We start from the raw sequence: 18,938 nt of genomic DNA, 5'->3' as shown, positions 1-18,938 counted from the left end.
AACATCTGGAAGATGTACGCTTGCAGATCATTTTCTTTCTTGTACTGGGTACAGAAGAGTTTTAACATTGCCCTTTTCAGCGTGCCTGTTTTCATAATTTAGCATAATGTTTTTGTTTACGCTTTCGTAGAAAACTTGCACCTTTTAGTGCACGCGTTGAAAAAATTTGCTCCACACACGACACGTGGCTTTCAGAAGAATCTTGAAAAACCAAATCACAAAAAATCTTTAACCCACAATACCCTCGGGGGAGCATCAAATCTGACACGCTCCAGCTGTTCTCGAGCCTCATTTGAATGACGATCGTGGAACAGTACAATTGCAGTATTTCTTTACATATTGCCAGGGATTCCTATATTACGATCAGTGGCCACGTTGACTCTGCTGTAGGACTTCTACCGTCGTGGTGGTGACTATATTCGCACGGAGTAATTGAAGAAACAGGTAACTTTACAGGTAATCATTAACTCTTTGGAATAATAAAAATCTTTTTATTCTGAGTTGAAAAGTATTCCCTACTTTTTATAAAATTTTTATACCAGTAGGACTTTTTTCAAGCTACTGTTAGCAAGAGAATTTTTTGTGTTGGTTCGAAATTTTAAGAGGAAATAGTATGTTGCGAGTGTTATTGTTTTTAACATTTAGGGGAAATGTGACTTGGCGTGCGTAGGTTAGGTAATATAAACAATGTAACACACGTTTCATTGCCTTCATTAAAGTACAAATTACGAAAACAACAGTACAGCATGTACAATAACAAATATTTCACTTTCAGCTCTGACTGAACAAAATGAGTCTCTATTACGTACGTATGGCCAGAATATTGTGTTCTTGCCTTTACCCTTAAAAACTGTAATAAACGTTTTTGATAATCCCGAACTAGTTAAAAATCCGAAATATTTGCAGTACTTTTTTTTTCTGGAAATGCACTCGGAAATATGACTTACCATTTTTTTGCGCAAATGCAATGTGATAGAGTTGTTAGGATACGCACCTCTTTCGCACACAATCCGTTCTGATATCTCCAGTTATTGCTCAGTGATATAGGTTAAGTACACCTAGCTTGTTATTACTTCTTCTCCAAAGCCACTCGTTTCAATACGACTCGGAATAAAAGAAAGCATCGGCATTCGATTGCATATTTTGCGTAATAAATTGTTCAAAGCAGCGGTGGTAATTTAAAACTACTAGTTATACTTATTGTGTCATAAAAGAAAAAGAACGAGCGGTATCAAGACACACAAAGATTCTATGATTACGTTTGTGTAAGACAACCAAAATTGACGTTGTAAACTACAATTGCCTTAAACACAAAATGAACAATCCGGCAAATTGCGCAATAAATGCATGGAAAATGCACGTCCAAATGCAGCATTCTACGCTAATATTACCGTTAGTAAGTTAGAGTCTTATGCAGCTCCGTTCACAATACAAGAACAACTAATATAAAGTTACCGTCCCCTACGAAGAAAGCTGCCTTTCCGTTGTTTCCCTTGGTCTAAAATGATTGCCACGAGCATAGGCAATATTCCATTACATTAGGAGTGGGCTGAACTTCTACGCCTAGCAACGACCATTTGTTCTCCAGTGAAATATCTTTTAGCAAGGAAAACAAGTTTCAAAAATGATCGAAAAACCTGAAATTTGAACATTTGCAAAACGATTTCTCTGAAGTTCTGACCCATCAAAACAAAATTTTATACCCTATGGCCTAACATTACGCTGCTAAACTGGATATAATTTTCTAGATGTCGAAGAGTTATTAAATGTAAATTATTTGAACCCCCAGTATATCGAAAAATGCTTGGTTTGGTAAAAAATGTTTGGGACAGTCTTAAAGCTGGACGGCAGTAATGTTCACTTGTTGCTACTGTAGTTATAAGATAAAAAGTGCCTATAAAATATTTTTATATTGAAAAAGAAGAAAGGATTGTGATTTTAACGAGGGGTTTTGTGATATTCAGCGGATTCATCCCAACGTACTCAAAATAGGTCTCGAAAAATTCGAAGGGCGCAGTCCTCTGCTTCCACAACGTTAAAACATTAGTAATGAAACACTTAGAAGTGTATAAAAAAAGCACTACCACTGCGATTGCTAAACAAGGTCATTTGGAAATCACATTGCAGGCGCTTATATTTTCCGAAGCGTGACGGAAGCAAAGGAAGTGCGGGGGTTATATTTGTTTTACAACTGTTAGGAAGACAACGCCGCATGGGAGGTTATACTGTTTAAGCGCAGAGTCATCTCTTTTCATTAAAAGGCCTGACTGATCTGCCTGTGTTTCTGTACCACTTTTGTTTACTGTAACAGCAAGTTATCAGCAAGGCCAAGTGCGTTCGTAAGAAAGAAAAACGAGAGGAGCTTGGAAAGATTTTGATAAGGACTTACGGAAAGTTGGACTTTAATGTTTCTATTTACTTTAGTATTACCAGAGCGAGTCAAAATCAGTATGTATTTCAGGATACACTAATAAAGCCGCAATTTTGAACAGATTTTCAGGTTGCTGCTGGCCGTGATCTTTATTTTTGCTCTGAACGACATCCGCGGCGAAGCAGACGGAGTTTGCAAAAAGTATAGGGAGAGAGTGAGTATTATGCGTACCTTTATTGTAGCGCAGTGGAAAGTTTCTAGACGCGTTTGTTGTCCTTTTGTTTTCTAAGTTAATTCAGCAAAGATTATTCCCTAATGGCACACACCATATTTGGTTCAGAAAACCTAGTTTCATGTGTGCAAATAAAGTGAGCAATAGGGAAGGTGAAAAACAAATCCCATTATTGTATTTAGTGTACTTTGATTCATTCATTATTAGGTGTTATTATTGAGAAAACCACGTTGTAAATTGTAGCGTGTTGGTGGAAAAATTCCCCGCATTTCTCCGAGGGGAAGATTGTGAAAGTGCGAATGCACGATTCGAATTTGCGCGGTTCGGTAATGTTCGCGAAAGAGAGATCACACACACACAACTGCAAAGAAAGAAAGATGCATTTATTCACAGACACCTATTTGTGTTGTCGTTGTACTTGATTGCTAGAGCGGATCTCAGCTTTGAAAGTTCGTGTCAGTACTCCTTTAAGCAGGTGCATTAGCCCTTCTCACGCCCGATTCTTGGCCAATCCCCCACGTGGGTATGTGCCATGTCAGCGTCCAGGCAGCGCGCGCCCATCTCCCTCCGTTGCCAAGGAAGACGAGGAGATTCCTGGCCAATCCCCCACGTGGGTACGTGCCATGTCAGCGGCCAGGCTGCGCGCGCCCACATCCACGTGCGCGGACATCGCCGGTGGACGAAGGTTCAGAGTTGCTTAAGAAGTGCATTCGCACTTAAAAAGATCTGACAAACCATACTTGAGGGAAACAGACGTGTACAAAATATGTCGACGGACTGACGGACACTTTGGTGGCAACTGCCTCAGGGTAACAGCTTTACCAGACGGGTATAACACCATCAGTAACGTGTTTATTCGGCGGCAGTTCACATTGGTTATGTTTGGAGCAGCTCTGGTTGCTCTGAAAGATATTGGGTGTAAGAAGAAGTGTTGCTTGCTCGATTATGGGTGGAGGGATGACACGATCTCAAATTTTAACACAAAAATCACTGGGCCATAACAAGAAAATAATTTCTTCTCGTCTGAGAGCCGACGCTTTGTTGTAGAGGAATGACGAAATGGATGAAGGCCCTTGGAAAGGCGAAATCACGTATGCCTTCTAAGTCGATCATTACGTGTAATACGATGTCAGCGGGTTGCTAGGATTGCAGTTCACTCACCGCCACCGTTCTGAGAGCGCGCCATCTTCATGAAAGTCCTGGTGTGGTGAATCGACGAAAGGCGGAAGACACAGTCATGCCTCCAGATATTTCCTGCTAGATTTGTAGATGAAGCCAACATCGAGTACACACAGGGGCATATCCAACGCTCAATACGGCCAGAATGGTTCTTCATTTTCGCAAGCCATTATACAAAATGAAGAGTTGCTTAAACCATATTGTCTAATATAAACATACGACCGAAATATGGGTAACAAGTGTTATAATAGCCACGGCTCTTTGGAGGAATCTGACGCGATTTTCTGCCTTGGGTCAGGTTACGGCTTCTGTATACGAATAGTTCCTCACGGCTGCTATATTTTTAATAGCGAAGTGGCATTTGGTTGAATATTTCATGAAAAAAGGAATGGTAACGTGGCGTAGTGATGTGGAGAGAGCATCGTGTAGCGCGGGGGAGAGCAAACTCCAGGCACACTGCAGCGCAAAGGGGAGAGCGTGTGCGGGAGCAGAGCGCATGTGGGCAGATTCTAGGAGCGGATGAGAATGGGACAGCCGACTAGACAGGGCACGCATATATATGAATGCCCTTTACGGTGGCGTCTCGAATGTTCCTAAAATTGCTAAAGTCGTCTGCATTCCCAAAGAAGGCGCCCTGCGTGAGCGCCAGCGACGCTGTGCGCTCACACAGGCGTAATAAAAGAAGAATATGCTGCATTTGTATAGCTGGGTAAAGAGTAGTTTTTTTATTAGGGAAAACTATCAGCTTCGCTGTAAGCATCGGCGTTTCAAACATTAAGGCAGAGACTCTGGGCCACTTTTTGATGGCTTTGGCACACACGCGTTCATCAATGGTGACTGTGCGCCTTTTGCATCGGCTTTTTTGTCAAAATGAGCGACCACAAACTGGCTTTGCAGCGTTGTTGCTATTCACGGAAGGTTCTGGCTCCACGTAGTCCCAGCTGAAAAGTGCGCTGCATTTTGTCAACCACGTAGATGGCCCTTGAGTAATTTGCTAAAAGGGGGCGCAGGTAGTCGCGCCGTCTCAGAAATCTTCGTGTGTCATGTTTATATTTAGGAATAAAAAGTTTTCAATTTTGAAGGTTTTCTCCGGGTCGGGCAGCATCTCGTCGGCGTTGTCAATGTGGTTGAAATTATAAACTTATACGAAAAGTGGCGCCTTTTGGGTTTGTGCGTTAGGCTTGATTTTAGAATGCCCTCTACGACTGACTCAAATATGTTAAGGGCTCATCGAAGATACGTGGAACGATATCAGCATCGATAACGTATTTAACAAAGGTGTGACATTTTGAATGGCTGGCATTGTGTCCATACCTTGTCGAAATGTTGTTGGTGGCATTTGAGTACAACGATCTCCTCGTGGGCGGCCTGGCAGGCTGGTCCACTAACAATAAAACTCGTCGTTCTCGAGTCTTATATAAAGGATGCTTTCCTCCACAAACAATATTGTATGACGGTATTCTTTGATCTGCAAAAAACGTACGATACCACGTGGCGGTATGGCATCCTAAGCTACCTGAAGTCGTTTGGCATGTCGGGAAACATTATGAACACACTTGCCAGCTACTTGTCTCAAAGAACTTTTCGTGTTCGGGATGGAACTGCACTCTCTAAGGTTCATGTGCGGGAAAATGAGTGCAGCAAGGTGGAGTTTTAAGTTGCACCCTTTTTTTTGGAAAAATGAATTCCCTTAGGAAGGCGCTGCCACCGTCGATTTCCTGTTCAATCTATGTACACGACGTTCAACTCTCTTTTAAATCCTGTAATCAACGACACAGTGATAAAGCATTCGATGCTGATTGATGAGATTTGGGCAATAATTCAGAGGGAAATTTTAAACACGTATTAAATGAGAAGGCGGCTCTATGAACTCTGTGTTTTTGCAGACATGAATAGGCGTGTCGCGAAGGTTAAATTGGTTATCAATGTGCATGCGTGTGTTTTTGGCTTGAAATGAAATGGCTTTTGCCTTGCGGGCGTTTATTTTGAGAATTTTAGTTTTAGACCAATCCCAAAGTTTCTCATGCCGTTTCTACGCTTAACCACTATATTTAGTACTTCTCGAAGATACAAATATTATGGTGTCAAACGCGTAACGAATAAAGGTATTTTTATCAATTTTAGCCAAATCAGTAAAAAAACAGAATATGCCCCAAAATGGATCCGTGGTGCCCCCCAGATGAAAATATCGAAGAAGATAACAGCCTGCATCCCAATGCACCAAAATTTTTTCAAAGCTCAGGCGATATTTCACAGGGTTGCAAGCTAGCCTGTGTTGGAGTAAGTTCTGGGCTTGACCCCGCACGGGACACATTGAGCATTCTTGGTGACGGTGTTGGCAACACGCGGGCCCTGAGCCTCCATACATAAGCTGGGTCCAAACTGGCGACGTGTGTTTAAGGTGAATTGTAGAAACCTCAAACGGTGCCCGTTGGATCCGAGGTCAGGCTCCGGCGGACGGGCTCCCGGTCTGTTTACCACGATGGGAGCTCCGGGACCACTTCAGCTATCAGAGTAAGGCTGACGAAGAATGTACCCGGTGCCCTTTTAACCCTTTAACCCCCCTTCCCCGAACGTCATACGCCCCCGAAAACGGGCTGCACCGAAGTTTCTTTGCTCGGAAATCTAACAACTATCCTCGATTCATCGTGATGGAATTGGTAGACCCAACAAAAGCTCTTGCTTCACAGTCGGTATTTCTTATTTCAAGATTTTTTGAGATTATCGTTGGAGAATTGTACAAGGCCAAAAAACATCGAACCGGTGAAATCCTTATCGAGGTGCATAGCCAGGATCAGGACAGTAAGCTTCGTGTGCAAACCAGCATCGCAGATCTGGCCATCCGAGTCACGCCCCACCGCAGCATAAGCAGCTCTCAGGGCATGGTCTCGGACTATGACCCACTGAATGAAACTGAAGCCGACTTGCTGGAGGGCCTTCGTGGCCAGGGTGTAACAGCGGTCAGAAGAATACCTGTACAAATAGACGATAAACACATACCAACAAAGCACCTCATCCTAACGTTTCGTGCATTTTAACCAATACAGATTTGGTGCGATGTCCAGTCCGGTCTTACATCCCGAACACGCGGCGCTATTTTAAGTGCCAATGTTTTGGGCACGGCACAACCTCCTGTCGCGCCAAAATACGTGCGCGAAATGCGCCCAGCACGACCACCCGTCTGAAAAGTGTAACACGCAACAGCGTATTTGCGGAAACAGCAACGGTCTACACGCGGACTACTCCAAGAAATGTGAAAAATTACAACTCGAAAAGAAAATTATAAACATCAAGGCCACCGAAAAAATCACCTTCTCAAACGCGCGGAAAAAGTTCGCCTCCTTCCATCTGGGCAGGTACGCCGACGCAGCTCGCCGGGGGGCGGAGCGGCGTCTAGTTTTGTCAGGGACCCAGTACCGTGAGTCGGACTTGGTCCCACAAACCCCACCCCCCCTCCTTGGTTTGACTCTTGCAGCCCAAAGTGACTCCGCACCGCTCGCTGAGCCAGCAGCGGCAGTGATGGCATCCACGTCCGGTGGGGATGCTACTGCAACCACTCTTTTCTCCTCTCCATGAGCCCAAAGCACACCCGAGGGCCCGAAGGACATTGACACGGAAGAAACCACTGTATTTCCCACCCCCCCGCACCGGCTGTGCCACCCGGGGCGCTCCTGACGCCCTCGGCCGTCGCGACTGCATCGAAGGGCAGCGGGAAGGTTGCGAAGTTCAAGGGGTCTGCTCCGCCAGCCACCCTTTCAAAATCTGATGAGGACATTGATGTGGGACCTTTCTTGTCTGCTTCGCAGCGGAAGGAGCAGGTTCTTTCATCAAAACATCCCGAGAAGATTAAAAAACCTCTCCCAAGAGTGCAAGCCCCGAAAGACCTCACATAAACAGTCACACTCCAGTATCTTTAACACATCATAATAGGAAGACAAAATATAGTTCAATGGAACACAAGAGGCCTGCTGAATAACCTTGATGACGTGTATAAGATTCTGCATGCTAATCAACCAAGTTTAATGTGTGCCCAAGAAACAAATTTAAATTCTAATCAATCAAAGTTCTTAAATAGCTGTATTGTATTGAGAAAGGATAGGATGGGCTGCACCCACTCTTTGGGTGGTGTAGCCATAATAGCCCGGAAATCTCTAGCAAGCCACCCTATCGCTTTCAACACCGTCCTTGAGGCTGTAGCAATACGCACAAAAAATTTTAATATGTTGATAATGGTATGCTTCGTTTACATTCCTCGTGATTATGCACTTTCAATCTCTGACTTCGAGCCGCTGGTCGACCAGCTGCCCGAACCATACATCTTAACAGGTGACCTTATAGCGCACAACTCTCTTTAGGATCTCCTAGCACAGATGCCCGAGGTCGCCTGATAGAGAAATTCCTTACATCTTCAGGAGCATGGCTCTTCATCAAACTTTGGCCCACAGACGTTATTATAGGACACAACACACACTCACATCTTGACTTGGCTATTGGCTCCACAGTTCTCTTTTCTCTTCTCGAGTGGGATGTGGGCACTGACCCAAATGGTAGTGACCACTTACCCACCCCACTAACTTACATAGGTAAAGGCCCATGCAGTCCATCTTCCCAAAACCGGTTCGATAAAGCAAAAGCGAACTGGAACACACATTCTGAGACATCCAAACTGCACCACACATCCATACGACATCAGCACATTGAAGATACTACCCAACGTCTCACGGTGCACATCCTCGTCGCCGCCAAAAAGTCTATTCCTCACGCTTCTGTTGCCCCGTGCAACCAGAGGAGGCCGTGCTGGATTGAGGACTTTAACCGGGCGCGAGAAGCCCACAACAAAGCACGGGGTATCCTTCGTCAGTACCCCAAGTCGGCTAACCTTATTTTGTTGAATCGGGCCAAGGCGTTAGAAAACCATGTGCGCCGTGAGGAAAAACGAGAGAGATGGAACACCTTCTTGACATCCATAAATTCTTACACAGACACACACAAAGTCTGGACACGAATACATAAACTAACAGGACAACAAACACATAGCCTGCCCCTTGTTAGTACAACAGGCTACACACTGGAAGATCAGCCTCACACACTCGCACTACACTTTGAAGACGTGTCCAGTTCAGCACACTACAGAAACACTTTCATTAAAAACAAAACATCTGTAGAAAAGAAGTCCCGGCGTGAAAACAAGGCGTACACCTCTTGCAATTCTCCTTTTTCAATTCATGAGGTGAAGGCTGCTCTGAGCACATGTAAGCTTTCAGCTCCTGGTGCAAACAATCACATGCACCATGATACAACATCTACACCCAGACACTCTTGAAACAGTGCTACATCTATACAACAAATCGCTTTCGGAGCACGTTCCTCGCTCTTGGAGGGAGGCCGTAGTAGTGGTTTCCTGAAGAAAGGAAAGGACCCTTCCCCTCCCGGTAGCTATTGGCCCATCGCCCTTAGAAGCGCTCCTCGAATAGATGATATACAGGAGACTCGTGTACTTTGTTGAGTACAACGGTCTTCTAGATAGCTGCCAGGCTGGCTTCAGGGCAGGGCAATCCACTAATGATCAACTTACATAAAGGCTGCTTTCGTCCATAAACAATATTGTATGACGGTATTGTTTGATCTGGAAAAAGTGTACAATACCGCGTGGCGGTAAGGCTTCCTAAGGGAACTAAAATCCTTCGACATGTCGGGTAACATGATGAACACACTTGCCAGCTACTTGTCTGAAATAACCTTCCATGTGTGAGTTCGAACTGCAGTCTCAACGGTTTATGTGCAGGAAAATGGAGGGCCACAAGGTAGAGGTTTAAGTTGCACCCTTATTTTATGAAAATGAATTTTCTTAGGAACGCACTGCCATCGTTGATTTTCTGTTGTTTTTTTTGTAGACGACGTTCAACTGTCTTTTAAATCCCGTAACTTGTCTGTCTGTGAGTGCCAAGTCAATCTTGGTGTTAACAAGCTAGCCGGCTGGGCTGATAGAAATGTTTTTATACTTAATCCGGGGAAGTGCACCTGTGTTTTGTGTTCCAAAAGGCGTGGCATCCGGCGAGATCCAGGCATTCAACTCAATGATGTCTCGATTCCTGTCGAAAAGGAACACAAGTTTTTAGGTATTATCTTCGACGAAAAGCTCACATTCATCTCACACATAAAACACTACAACAGAAATGCTTAAAAACCATGACTATCCTGAAGGTTCTCTCGCACATTTCTATTGGAGCTGACAAACGGCTTCTTCGTGTTTTCACCAGCTTGATAGGTTCCTGATTACACTAGGGTAGTGATGTTTTTGGGTCAGCAAGTAAAACGTCCCTCAAAATGCTGTACCCAGTGCTCCATCTGGGGCTCCGCATGGCGTCTGGCGCCTTCCGGACTAGTCCTGTTGAAATTCTGTATGTAGAGTGCTACAAGTGGAACCTACAACGTCAGCAAGCATACACAGATCTTTTTTATGCTGTTAAAATTTCATACTTGCTCACTATCCTTTTAATTCTGTTTTCTATGATACATTCTTGACTGAACTCCTTTTAAATTGACCATCGTTCTCTGCGCCCTTCTCTTACAGATTTAGAGAGGAAGGGTCAGATCTTGCTGTCTCCTTTTTAAACGCCATCCAATCTTTTGTAACAGATTTTACGGCACCATGGCATATCCGCCCCTTTGTCATGAGACACATCTTTTATACATATAGATAAAAACCGAGCCCCCACATGTGCAATTCTGCCGTACTTCTTGTATTTGCAGCAGAAGTATCAATGCTCTGAATTTTATGCGGACGCCTCTAGAACTGCCAGCTCTGGGTCGTGCGCGGTGCATGGACCCGGCCTTACTGTCACTAAAACGCCAATAGTTGTACTAGTATCGTTACGGCAGAGGCGTATGGTGTACTTCTTGTTGTTATTCATATACTTCAAAGCCGCACCCCACTTTTTATTATATATACAGATCCCCTCAGTGCAGGGCGGGCAGTGTCGTCTACAAAGTCTTCCAAAAACCATGTTGTCAATCTCATTGTCAATGGTATTATTATCTGTGTAGGTCCAAAAATTTCAACTGGTCCTCTGCTCTGTCCTTGGCCACTGTGGTATAGCTGTTAACGAAGCAGCGCATCGGATGGCTGCTGCTGCTACACTCTTGAATACAGCAGATATAACCACATTACCCTACAGCGACGTGAAACCACACATCAGACAACAACTTCGCAAAACCTGGCAAACACACTGGAGTGAACAAACAGAAGAGTTTCACGTAAACCAACCTATACTTGGGACCATACACCACCGACACACGCAATAGATACACTGATGGAGCCTTGGCTAGAAAACGGATAGGGCACACACATGACACGCATTCGCACTTACTCACTACATGTCAAAGACCTCTGTGCAGCAGGTTCAAAGATGCCCAATCTATGATCCACATCCTCATACAATGTAAGGCACTCGACATTACACGATGCAAACACTTCCCACTATTCGACACACGACATATTCCACCACACCCGTTATACTTCTTCGGAGACGATGTTATGTTTTGTGTTCAGCGCACCATTAGGTTCCTATCAGAAGTTAACTTCTTACAACTCGTCTCATACCACCCATAGTTTTACCCCTGGTTCTATACACCAACCACCTTATTTATCTTATAACGACTCCTGTTTTTCACCCTGGCGCTTTACACCAGTCGTGCTCATATATTTAACTTATTTTATTTTGTGTTCCCTCCTTATCAAATAGCTTTGGATGGGGGGCTCTTTGCTCATGTCGGCTTTCCGCCAATAAACTCAAACCATCTTCATCATCATCAATTCGTGGCTTGAGAAATACAACGCCTTTCTGAAGGCTGCGAAGATCGCCAGTGTAAGCTCACTTTTATGAGCATTTCTTTTTAGCATTTCTTTCATAGTAGCAACGCCGTTTCAGTCGATAACACCAAGTACAAGTTATGTCATCGTTCTGTCATGGTGTCTTTTTATTAAAAAGTGTTTGATCTTAAAAATGTTTTCTTCACATTTAGAAAAAAAACCCGAGGTAAACAGACTGCTGTGTAGCTGCTGACTTTATTTTTCTCACCACATTAAAATTACCGGTACTTCATCCGTGTAATTGCACAAACAAACCAGCCTGGTTCCAAAATTATATTAACAATATGTGCAAGATGCGCAACACGAGCATCAACCATAGGCTACACAAGAGAAAGTTGAAGACCATATACTTCGGTGGCCCGTTTGCTTTTTAACGCAATGAACATGCGGTAGAATTTCGTAGTAGTTTTGGGGGAGGAAATACGGCGTTAATTGGCTGGTATGAATTTTGAGAGCGATTTGATGTTGTCGGAGGTAGACCCGAGTTGACGAATTTCGCAATCAAAGAATCTGCTAGGGCTACTTCTGCTAGCTTTGAATTTTTTACTTGAAGCCTTTTCAAGATTTTATTAACAATCTTGCCAATAATCGTACTGTTTTGTTCTTTATTGTGCACTAAGGAATGTTCATGGTACATCGACTTTGCCTTTCTTCATTCCGAAATAATTGTGTTGCTATATTTTTAGAATTCAGCCAGCTATAAGGACTCTTACGTGTAAAAACGCGGCTTTTAAAGTTACGTTTTTACGGACCACATTTGTTTGATAGGTCAATTTCAAAGGATTCCGAATTTTTTTCCCCTTCACTGTTTAAAAAAAATGTTTTATATAACCGAAAGAATGTATAAAAAATTTCTCCATATGAGTACTTTGCCCTGGTCCTATTTTATATTGTTGAGAAGTTCTTCTCCAGTACACGCAACCGAAAGGCGTTCATCTTAGCCTTTTAAAATGACCTATATTTAAACTGAGGAGATCTCCAAGTCTGCGTTGATTTCGTATATGTGTTAGCGCAAAATGTTGGGCCATGATCGCTACTTTTGAACCATGTCTTGAGACCTGATAGCGAAAACATCAACAAGGAAATTGTTGGTCTGTGTCACTTCATTGGGCAGAGACAGTGCGGTTTAGAACCGGCATGCGCGAATTTTTATGGCAAAATGCCGTGGAAGAATGTGGTCTTATATCAAATTTATGTTTGAGTCGCCCGCGTCCAGTTCGTTGTATTGCTTTAGCCTTATGTAGTCAAGTAACTGTCTCATAAACCGCAAGAACGCACGTTAGTTGAGTAACGAAGTACAAAAAATAACGGTAAAAATTTTGCTTTTGTGTTGCAACTACTGTATTTTTAAATCAGCAGTACAACACTTCAATTGCGTGCTACCTTCACAAGGCATACGGCGGCGAACATGCCTTAGTTCACCGCCACCGCGTAAATTAGCTCGAAAATAAAGTAGTATTTATAACCTTGAAGAACTAGCATGTCGCAATCATCTGATAGCACGTGTCTGCAAACATGAGGTCGTTAAAAAATAAATTTATATGACTAAGGAGTACAAAAACTTGATCTTTTCTACACAATGGAGAACTTTCGTAAAAGTAGTGCCTGAGGTTGCACATTTTGCGCAGGAAAGAAATCCTAGTTGTTCTGAAAACGTGAGTTTCTTGCTATGCATGGTGATTGGGTTTTTAGTTGCCAGCTAGATTTCAGCAGGGCTGAACAATTTTTGGTTATGTCAGCGTCAGTCGGAATGCGAATCCTATCGGTGTCTTTCAGTTTGCGTGAAACTCTCTCGTCATTCCTAATCAAGAAAAATCGTCATCAGCATTCGTCTTTCTTGATTATAGCTTATGCTAGGAGTAGCTTCGATTTTGGGCAAAGATGTTCATTTGGAAAACACTGTGGTTCATCCGAGATTCCAATCAGGATGTTCTTTCCAATCAATTTGCGGGATATCTTTACAATTGAATCGATTTTGCAGTATTTGTAAATATAACGTCATAGTTCGACTTCCAAGCCTCCCGATTTGGACCCGATGACCCGCGTCCACGTCTCCGGCGGCTCTGGTTTTGCCTATCAAATCAGCTATCTGACTGACCAGCTCATCATTGTCTACGTTTTACTTTTGAGGGACTCCTCGAACTGATAAGTTTGCCGCCACTAGTACTGCTCACGCTCAAAAACACTGTTTCGAATTGTACGATGCTACGAATTTATTCCGTGCATATGGTCCGTCGTTCATTTATTTATTGTTGCTTATTACAATACCTTCAGGGCATAGAGGGCTCTCGTGAGAAAAGAGGTAATACACGTTGAGGCAATACATGGCTGCCTTGAGCGATAAAGGATATGTGATGCTTTCGATAAAAGCGGGCAGTTGGTTGCATTCCGGGGGTGGCTTTGATACAAAGGTGTTGAAGCACACGCTGGTGCGGCATGATGGCACTGCAAGCATGAATGTGTTGTAAATGCGTGAGGAAACGTAAGAAGGATAAGTAAAAAGGTCGCGCTTGACGTCACTTTAAGTAGAATAGATTTGATAAGAAAGGTACAATCCGGCTGTTTTTCTTGTTACTGAAAGGTCAGGTAGTTCTTTTTTATTGAATATACACTTGGGGTTAAAGAGAAGTTGCACACAACAATAATGACGGCACGGTTCCGAACAGATTCAAGTGGGTTAGAAAGAAAAAAATTAATGAGATAATAAATAGGAGAGGCACATTCTACTTTAGATCTGACGAGGGATTCGTATAACGGTAGTTTTAAAAAATTAGTCGCAAGGAAAAGGTTACGGCGCAAGAACCTGAACACGCCATTTGCGTTCCTGGTTACGTGATCAACATGCGTTTGCCACAAGAGCCTAATGGTTATGTGACCACAACGTTTGTAAATTTTAACAGCGTAGAGATTGCAAAGATTTTGTAGGTAAGGTGAAGCTTGCTGTTGTTGCCTTTGGTCCAATTCGCATATCTTTGAATTTATGCACATTCATTGTCATTAACCAATCTTCCCACATAAAAGAAGCGCTGCTTTGTACTATCTGAAAGGCTAAGCCGTCATTATTTTTAGTTATTCATCGGTAAATTACGCAATCGTTTGCGCATAGTCGCTTTGAAAAAGCGTTGTTGTTCGCTAAAACGCTAAGGTATATTAAGAAATGAAGGGGCCCAACAAAGAACATAGTGATACACCGGAAGGTACAGGGAACGCAGGTGAGTTGTAATTGTTATTAGAAATGTTCTTGGCTGCAATATGCAGGGCGTTTTTATTCCATATCCGGATGTGATAACTATATAAAGTTTACCTAATTTTTATATTAGGAGGCAGTTCAACACGATATCAAAGGCTTTTTCATAGTAAAAAATAATGCAGTGAATGCAGGCGGGGTTAGTAAAAGATGCTCCCGTGGTGCTGAACAGAAAACAGGTCTTTTGTAACAGTAGACATTGGGTTCAGAAGAGTGACCTTTCATAAAGCCATGCTGATGTTTGTTGAGAACACTCTTTGAGTCATGACGGGAAGCCTAAAGTTGCAAATAAAGTGCAGTATGCATGTTCGTTGACTCCGGGCAGACATTTTGGTTACAGTCAAATCTAAGAGATAAGCAGAAATTGGATTGACGCGCACCGAATGACGCGGATCGAATATCTGGGTTAAAATAAGTTCATCTTTAATGGTAACCAATAGAGCCGTCTGAGACGAGTTCGAAACAGATAGCGTAGGCACGGAACACCAACAAGCATAAGCAAAGTTGAGCTAGCCAAGAAAAAAACGGGAATTCTGGAAGCGTACGCTTAGTTTATTTAAATATCGTGTAAGAGAATTACGAGAGCGATAGCACCCGCACACAACCACATTCTATGACGTGTAACACGTTCGCACACAAATTCAATGTGGCCCACAATGTGTATAAATTGAGATTGTATTTCGTGTGAGCAAGGAATCAAGACACCGCCACCTTTTCGTGATGGATTTTAAATTCCTTCGCACAGTGAATACTTTCAGAATCAGGAATTTTAGTCGATAGGCATGCTTAGTTTAGCAGAACGTTATCAGCGTTGCAGTCATGAATGACTGAGGAGAATTCTTTGTGCTTCTGAATTGCACTACGGATGTTTGTAAAAAGCTCAAGGTTGGTTATTTATAGCTTATACATTGCTCAAGCTTGGTTTTCAGACTGGGATTGCTACTGCCAGCTGCTGGCGTTATAAAATTATGGGAGGGGGCGAGCAATATTTATCATTTCTCTTTTTCAGGAGTTCTGTTCCTGACCGTTCAACTTCAAACTACCGTTTTAATTTTCAAAAAGCCCATAAAAAATGAATGCTCACTTCTTTTTTCTTATTTCAATATAGAACTCGCGGAAATCACTTCTGTTCTTCCAAAACAGCGCAAAAGACGAGGACCAAGAAAGAAGGCATAGATATGCGCTGACAAACAACTGAGCGTAATTTATTGCAGCTTGCTTATAAATATGGTTGTCTCACACAAAATACAATACAACAAAACCAGAAAATTTACACAACCATGAGAAGACGTAATTACATCTTGTCATACTTACACACCCATTGAGGTAATTTATCTCGTTTAGTGTTAAAGCAACCGATGGCTTACTGACGAATTTTTCTTTCTTTATCGCAATGTCGAACTCTTCGTGTATCTCCCTCGTGTCCGTATCTGTGTACCTTTTCAAAATGGCGCAGCCATCCAGACCGACACGCAGCCGCATGATGAGCAATGAAGTGCGAGACTACATTTGAGATTGTGTGCTGTCGTCATGTTGCATGTGTACAAATTGTTTCCGGAAGAATTCATGCCCTGGACCAGGTCCGCCTCCGTCTTTAGTGAGCATTCGGTGCATCGCCCTAACGTTTTGGCGTAATGCTCAGTTCGATAGACAACCCTAGCTGCCCCGGTGTACCAAAGCCTCAAAATGTATGTTTGTGTTCGGTAGCGCCGCTTCCACCAGCAAAAAAAAAAACAATGGCTTGGAGCCGTCTTTGAGTTCGCTGCAAAGTAGCTAGTACAATCACGTCGGCTACATCGCTTAGAGAACACTTTGCTTTAAAACTTGAGGCGTGAGACCCAAGGTGAGCCCAGAGTGTGGTAGAAAGCGCGCCCACACCCCGCTACCGTCATCTGCTTTGGTGTCCCTCCAATGCACAGGTCGTCCGTAAACAGGCTGGCAGGCCGGACACGCCCCGGTTGCACTTTAGTAAACGTAGTCTCTACCGAAATTCAGCGGGTGATTCTAGTATTCCTGTTGTGTATGGTTGTCGAACACTGACGCGATTTTCAGTCATGTTGTTGTCATTTCTAGCCTATGCGTTTAGGGCCAGGGAGCTGTGAATATAGTGTGTAAACAATATTAGCGGGTATTTTGGTTTGTTTATGAAGCCCTTCCTGTCTACATGGCGAGAAAAATGTTCTGTTACCATTTTGAGTGCCGTATTTTATTTATGATGTTCTTTCGACTGTGTTGTTGCTACAATTGCAATGCTTCAGCCAAAAGTTTAAACAAAGTGTAACCTAGTGCGAATGAGGATTTTTGGTTAGTCGAAACAGCCTCCACACTGAAGATTTTCTCTTTATTGCATCATCGGCCCTACGCCAAATTTTTTACCGTCTCGCAAACCTCATATGTTGAGGTTTAGCTTTAAATATCAGAACATTGGTTTATCTTTCTGTTTTGAATTGCGACAGCTTGCCCTCAGCATAAGTGGAAGTTTTAAAGGTACAACATTGCGTGACACTCCCTAAATCACCTAGGACTTTAAGTTGATCACCGTTACTAGGTTATTTTACCCACAATTCCTTGTGTAACAAACTCCACTTTTATTTGGAGCTTTTCCGCTGTCTTGTTTAATGTGATGCACTGTGCTTTTAAGCATGCAGCCCAAGTGCAATTTATGATACTGTTTTAGCAAGATATTTTACATCTGATGATTAGTGTTATTTCTAAATACTAGAACAATCATCAATAATGAAAAACTAGTGTGTAAACTTGCAGTTTGCCCACAAATACTGAAACTCAAATCATCGCACCTTTATAAGGTATTTTTTATTCGGAACTAGATGTATATTTGTATTCGTAGTTGATGCTTGACGTTGAGTATTTGTTGAGTATATTTTTTGTGCTTGACGTGGTTTTTTTACAGTGTAATTATCAGTGGGAGTGCTGTGACTATTTATGGTGCAACAAGAACTACGGCGTGAATCGATGCCTTTACCTAACGCCGAATTAACAGCGTGCAGTTGTGCTAAATAAACGGCTGTATTGTTCAACAAAACTACTCAGGCTCATGGCTTTGTTTTACTAATTTTAAAGTCTGCGCTTCCCAAACAATTTCCCACATTGTGGTCAACACAACACTGGCGCAAAGCGAAGTTTTGTTGGGAGCTTACGTCTCCGCATGGTGTATTTCGTACTTCGCAAAAACTTTTACTAAAACGTGCGTGCTTGCAGAATGACGAGAAATTCACACAGAGGAATGAAAAAAAATTTGAACTTTGTCTTAAGTGGAAGGTCCCTAGAGAGAGAGAGAGAAATCGACTTTATTGGATCAAAAATCCTACGGAGGCTGGAGGCGGACCACGCAGGATCGCCCACAGCCCGACTGTTCTAGGCCTGTCGTCAAGGCGGAGTGCCCCCCCGACCTCCACTCGGGCCTGCCGGACCGCCGGCGGTCCCCAAGGCTCGCATCCCTCGGTCCCGCGCGGCATCAGCCCGCCCTCGGGATTGCCGGGCGAGAGCCGCCTCGACCCGCTGGACTACCTGCAACTGCACTTCATAGTCTCTTGACTGCATAGCCCACACCACGTCCATCGGTAAGCCCACCGGGTGTGACCGGGGTGGACACAGGTCCGTAGTGCAGTCCCAGAGAATGTGGGTAAGAGTCGCTGTTGCACTTCCACACACACTGCACTGCTCACTGTCAAACATCTCCGGGCACACGTAGCGCGCCAGCGCCGGCGTGAGCACAGAGTTGGTTTGCAGCTGCCTAAACCGCACTGCCTGCTCTCGCGTGAGTCTTGGATGAGGCGGTGGCATGGTCTGGCGACCGGCACGGTACCAGTCCAACATCTCGGCGTATCCCAGCAGCGGATCCGCCTCCTCTTCGTCCTCGCTCACCTCACTGGGGCCCGAGATTTCGCTACACCGAACACTCGCACTCGCTGCACGCACTACACCGCCACTCACACGCCCCCCGGTCCGGCCTTCGTGCGGTTCCTCGGAGGCGTTCAGCGGGCCCGTCCCTCCGGCCGCCTCCGCGCGGTGGGTG

General features: G+C 43.7%; 1 long non-coding RNA gene across 1 annotated transcript; it reads left to right on the top strand.

Annotated features, from left to right (window-relative positions):
• Positions 1–356: 356 nt before the first annotated feature.
• Positions 357–17,928, top strand: LOC144141932 (uncharacterized). Its single transcript, XR_013316758.1, has 4 exons — positions 357–456; positions 776–805; positions 2,493–2,585; positions 17,814–17,928. It is a non-coding gene; the product is annotated as an uncharacterized LOC144141932 (long non-coding RNA).
• Positions 17,929–18,938: the final 1,010 nt, after the last annotated feature.

Source organism: Haemaphysalis longicornis, unplaced genomic scaffold (genome assembly GCF_048455015.1).
Source record: "Haemaphysalis longicornis isolate Haplotype H1 unplaced genomic scaffold, Haemaphysalis longicornis Haplotype H1 scaffold_6, whole genome shotgun sequence".
NCBI classification, from domain to species: domain Eukaryota; kingdom Metazoa; phylum Arthropoda; class Arachnida; order Ixodida; family Ixodidae; genus Haemaphysalis; species Haemaphysalis longicornis.
Note: the sequence above shows the minus strand (reverse complement) of the source record. Positions and strands in the feature narration are given on the sequence as shown.